The sequence below is a fragment of the Physeter macrocephalus genome, chromosome 15 (assembly GCF_002837175.3).
Source record: "Physeter macrocephalus isolate SW-GA chromosome 15, ASM283717v5, whole genome shotgun sequence".
NCBI classification, from domain to species: Eukaryota; Metazoa; Chordata; class Mammalia; order Artiodactyla; family Physeteridae; genus Physeter; species Physeter macrocephalus.
Window position 1 is genome coordinate 77,823,744 of NC_041228.1, and position 5,465 is coordinate 77,829,208.

The following is a 5,465-nucleotide window of genomic DNA, read 5'->3' on the forward strand; positions in this document are numbered from 1 at the left end:
TCCCAGCTTACCCTTCCCCCTCCCCGTGTCCTCAAGTCCATTCTCTACATCTGTGTCTTTATTCCTGTCCTGCCCCTAGGTCCTTCAGAACCATTTTTTTTTTAGATTCCGTATATATATATGTTAGCATTTGGTATTTGTTTTTCACTTTCTGACTTCACTCTGTATCACAGTCTCTAGGTCCATCCTAGAATTATGGTTTTCTCTGGGTATACGCCCAGTAGTGGGATTGCTGGGTCATATGGTAGTTCTATTTTTAGTTTTTAAGGAAACTCCATACTGTTCTCCATAGTGGCTGTATCAATTTACATTCCCACCAAGAGTGCAAGAGGGTTCCCTTTTCTCCACACCCTCTCCAGCCTTTATTGTTTGTAGATTTTTTGATGATGGCCATTCTGACCGGTGTGAGGTGATACCTCAAGGAAAACAGGATGTACTCTTAACACACGTTTCTAGGGCCACAGAAATAACTAATTACACTGACAGAGAAGGGCAGTGACGATATCCAAATATCAGCCAGCTCTGTCCAGGGTCTGAAAGGCCCAATGGGCTGCAGATAAAGAAAATAAAAAGAAGCAGCATGTGGTTTCCAAGTCGTAGGCAAAAACCTAAACACAGAAAGAGATGGGCCTTCTGGGAGACACAAAAAGTCGTGGGGGAAAAAAAAAAAAAAGTCGTGGGGAAAAGAGCTCTAGATTATAGACAACCAGCAAGAAGGACCAGGAGAAGTGCAGGGGTCTGGCTCCTCCACACCCACCTTTGTAAACCTGTGACCACTTGGCCACGGCCTGGGATTGCGGAGAAGGGGGGGTCACGGTCCCGCAGCCCCGAGAGTGTTGACCCCATATCTCCTACTGACCTGACCGGGGGATGACCCAGGGAATTAAGTCACCTTTTTTTAGACTATGGTACGATAAGGAAGTCACGGAGGGCTGAAGAGGCAAATACATTGTCTCTCATGTTAAAATAAAAGAAAAAACAACCAGTCTGGCCATGAAATGGACAGATCAGCTTAATCTTCCTGTCTGTAAGGATATTATATTTAAAAGCTACCTATCAATACACAACCAAGAAGACTGTGGGAAGAGGAAACCCTTTCAGACCAATTTCATTTCCGTCTGTGATGGACAGTGAGGCCGTGTAAGAAAGGCAGAACAATGGACGTGCAATTGGAGGAAACGTGTCCCAGCCTCTGCTGGCTGCGTGGCAGCCGGGCCCGCGGGCGCTCAGGCCACCTTCCTCCTCGGCCTCCCCAGACCCAGGGCCCGTCTCCCTGACCACCTGCCAGCCGGCTGCTTCTCCCGAGGCCCACTCACTGCTGCTGTTTGCTTTTAGATTTGTTTCCAGCCCACGTCTGTTGTTTCCTGGGTTTAAGCGGCAGTAAAGGTTCTGCAGAGAAATAAGGGTGGGACTTGGAGTCAGAACAGAACAGTGATGGCTGCCTGGCCCCGCCATTTACTTCTGTGGACTCAGGGGACCGCTGATCCTTTAGAAGTGAGATAGCCTCTCTCATCCAGCGGGGACCACCATTCCATCCTTTCATGATTACGATGAGGATTAAAAATCAAGGACAACTATAATGCTCGGTTCAATACATGTTTAATTTGCTCCTAACTGTTGATCTTACATCTTTTCCAGCTCTGGGCTTTATTTGGGTTCAAGATCCTTATTGAAAGGTATGCTTATGCTTCCAAAAACAGTCTAAGGAGTCACTTGGTTAGGTGTTAGATTCTCTCCACGGGCCCTGCTATACCCACAGTTTAGTTTGCATCCGGAAAGCAGGCCACGGCCAGGGGCCAGGAACGTTAGGGAAGGAAGTGTGACCATCACACAGACTGCAAGGACCTTCCTTCCTTTTCTCTCTCTGTCCTTCATCTCCTCTCTTCCTCTTTTGCCTTCTCTTCTCATTCCTAGGCCTTGCTGCTGACAATGAGGAAACTCACAGAGTCTACAAACTTGTACCTGAGGCCAAGATTATTTTGGGGGGGGGGTCCCATGACAGCAGTATTTCGATGCTGATTTGAATAAATGTGGAGTCCCAGTGAGTTCAACCCGGGTGTCTGGGCCTCAGTGGACTGGAGCGCAGGTTCGTTGACTTTGCCTCCTTCATGCTGTCCCCCTGGACGTCTCGGAGCTGGTAAATATTTGCCCTGCAGTGGGGAGGATGGCAGGGGCTGCACAGGGAGGTGACGAGGCAGCTCATCCTCTGTGTCAATAGCGTGAAACAAACAGTGGCAACGTGCGAGGAGAGCACGCGTCGGTTGGGTTCAGAGCGGGGAGCCTCAGATGGCCGTGACCTCCAGATTGCATCTCAGGGCCCTTGGGAGCGGCCCTGAATGTCACCTCTTACTCCCTGGAGGGGCTGAACTCAGAGATCCCTGCGGGGTTCTAGGATCAGACGAGTCCCTGGCTTTCTCATTATCCGCAGTCTGCTTGTTACCTTCAGCCCCTAACTCTCTGCTAAAAAGAAGAGAAAGGCGATGGGGGAGAATATCCACTTAGATGAATCAGTAAAGAAACAAACGTGCCCAGGAAGGAGCCGACTGCACTGCCGGCCAAACCAGAAGCGCGCAGTGCAAAGTTTAGCAAACTGCCCCAAATCGTATGTCTGAGACAGGTGAGGGCTTTGCTCCTGAAGGAAAAGGGAACCAGATGAACTACCCAGACTTCTGTTCCACAATCCCTTTCAGTTTGGATAAACAGTCTCAAAATACAGACGGAATTGACAAACTGAACTTTCCACCCCTTTCAGTCATACGAAGCTTTTCGGGATATCACAGTATTAGTCTATAGTAAGTGAATTCTGATGAAAAAGAACAAATCAGTCAGCATTCCTAGGAATTGCTAGTGAAAATATGTTCTAACAATGCAAAAATAAAAAATAATACATAGCGATGCTTTGTCTCAGCCCGAATGGTGCAATGGCCTATGGATATGCTTGTTTCATAATTAACAATATGTATGATGATCTTTTGAAATTCAGCTTGAGGACTCAACGTGCATTCTTGGAAGGTAGCATGCATGGCCTGGGGAAAGCTTTCAGAAGACTGATTACCATGGGCTGTGGGGTGAGACCACCTGGGTTAGAACACTAGCTCTGCCACTTTGCCACTCGCTAGCTGTGTGACTCTGGGCAAGTTACCTTAATCTCTCTGTGCCTCGGCTTCCCCAGATGTAGGAGTAACATCACCTCCCTCACAGTCTAGCTGTGAGAATGAAGGGCGATAATCCAGGCCAATCGCTGGGCACAGTGCTTGTGACATAGGAGAGGGGAAAGCTGATTAACAACATCACATTATTAAATGAAGTCATCGAAGTGAAAATGCCTTATAACATGTACAATTCTGGGTACACGTCAGCTCTATTTATAAGCATTATTAATGATAGTTGTTGATATATGTGGAATCTAAAAAATAAAATGAACAATTAAAACAGAAACAGACTCACAGATACAAGAGAATGGACTAGGGTGTAGAGAGACGGGCAAGGTAGGTGAAGGGGATTAAGAGGTACAAACTCCTAGGTATAAAATAAATAAGTTACAAAGATGTGATGTACAGCAGGGGAATGGAGTCAATATTTTATAATAACATCATATGGAGTATAATCTATAAAAATATCGAATCACTATGTTGTACACCTGAAACTAGTATAATAAATCAACTACACTTCAATAAAAAAAGAGAGAGAAAAAGAAAATAACCAAAAATAAAAATATTATTTGTTGAGCACTTAGCACATGTCAAGGTCCAAGGCACAGGAGTACAAAGAAGTCGGGAGATAGAACATTAAAAACAAAAATAAATAAATTAATTAAGATAGTATGATGGTTCCTTAAAAAATTAAACTTCCAAGTACCATGTGATCCAGCAATTCCAATTCTGGGTATACACCCAAAAGCAACGAAAAAAAGGACTGGAACAGATGTCTGTACACCCGTGTTCATAGCAGCATCATTCATAAGAGCCAAAAGGTGGATGCAGCTGAGCAGTGGATGAACCAAATGTGATGTATACGTACAAAGGATCATTATTCGGCCTTGAAAAGGAGGGAAACGCTGCCCCGTGTCATAGCCTGGATGAACCTTGAAGACATTGTGTTACGTGAAAGAAGCCAGACACAAAAGGACACATTCTGCATGACTCCACTTACGTGAGGTCCCTAGGGTATCACAGCCACAGAGACAGAAAGCGGAAAGGTGGGTGCCAGGGGCTGGGGGAGGGAAGGATGGGGAGTTAGGGTTTAAAAGACACAGCAATCGAAATCATCCACCTTTAAAGCCAGAGAGGACTGCCCTGGTGGCGCAGTGGTTAAGAATCCACCTGTCAATGCAGGGAACACGGGTTCAAGCCCCGGTCCGGGAAGATCCCAAGTGCCGCGGAGCAACTAAGCCCGTGCGCCACAACTACTGAGCCTGCGCTCTAGAGCCCGCGAGACACAATTACTGAGCCCACGAGCCACAACTACTGAAGCCCGTGCGCCTAGAGCCCGCGATCCACAACAAGAGAAGCCATTGCAATAAGCAGCCCGCGCACTGCAACAAAGACCCAACTTAGCCAAAAAAATAATGATAAATTTTTTAAACAAGGTTTTTTTAAAAGGTTTAAAGCCAGAGAGAAGAAAGATCTCCTTGTCCCCTCTCTTTTCCACAGCCCCTCATCCAACCTGCCGACAAGTTCCTGTCCTTAAGATCTGTCTACTTCAAACCACATCCCAAATGCGTCTTCTTCCGGCACCTCTACTGCCACGCCCGTCTTCTCTCCACTAGACAGTGGTGACAGCCCCTAACCGCTGGGGCTGCATTTTCCCCGCCCTCCACCCCCCACTGTCCGCACAGCAGTCAGAATAATGTTTTCAAAAATTTGTACTGTGGTAAAATATACATAACATAAAATTTACCATTTTAACCATTTTTAAGTTTTCATTTAGGTGGATTTAAGTACGTTCACATCATTGTGTAACCATCCCCAGGATCCATCTCCAGGACTTTTTCACCTTCTCCAGCTGAAACTCTGTGCCCGTTAAACCCTAATGGCCCATTCTCCCCACTCCAGTAACCACCACGCTTTCTTTCTTTATTAACTTGGTACTCTGCGTACTTCACATAAGTGGAATCATACAGTATTTGTCCTTTGGTGACTGGCTTATTTCACTTAGCATAATGTTCTCAAGGTCCATCCATGTATCTGTACCATGTGACAGAATTTCCTTCTTTTGTAAGGCTGAATAGTATTCCATTGTATGTATACATTATATCACATTTTTTTGGAATAACACCTTCAAAACATAAAAATAGCTGATAACATAATGCACACTTTCTATGTACCTATATTAATTCATTGAATCCTTAAAATTACCCCAAGAAGTTACTACTACTATTCTCTTTCAGTAGTCAAAGAAACCAAGGCCCAGAAAATTTAAGGATCTTACACAATTATACCTCAATAAAGCTGGGCCGGGGGAGA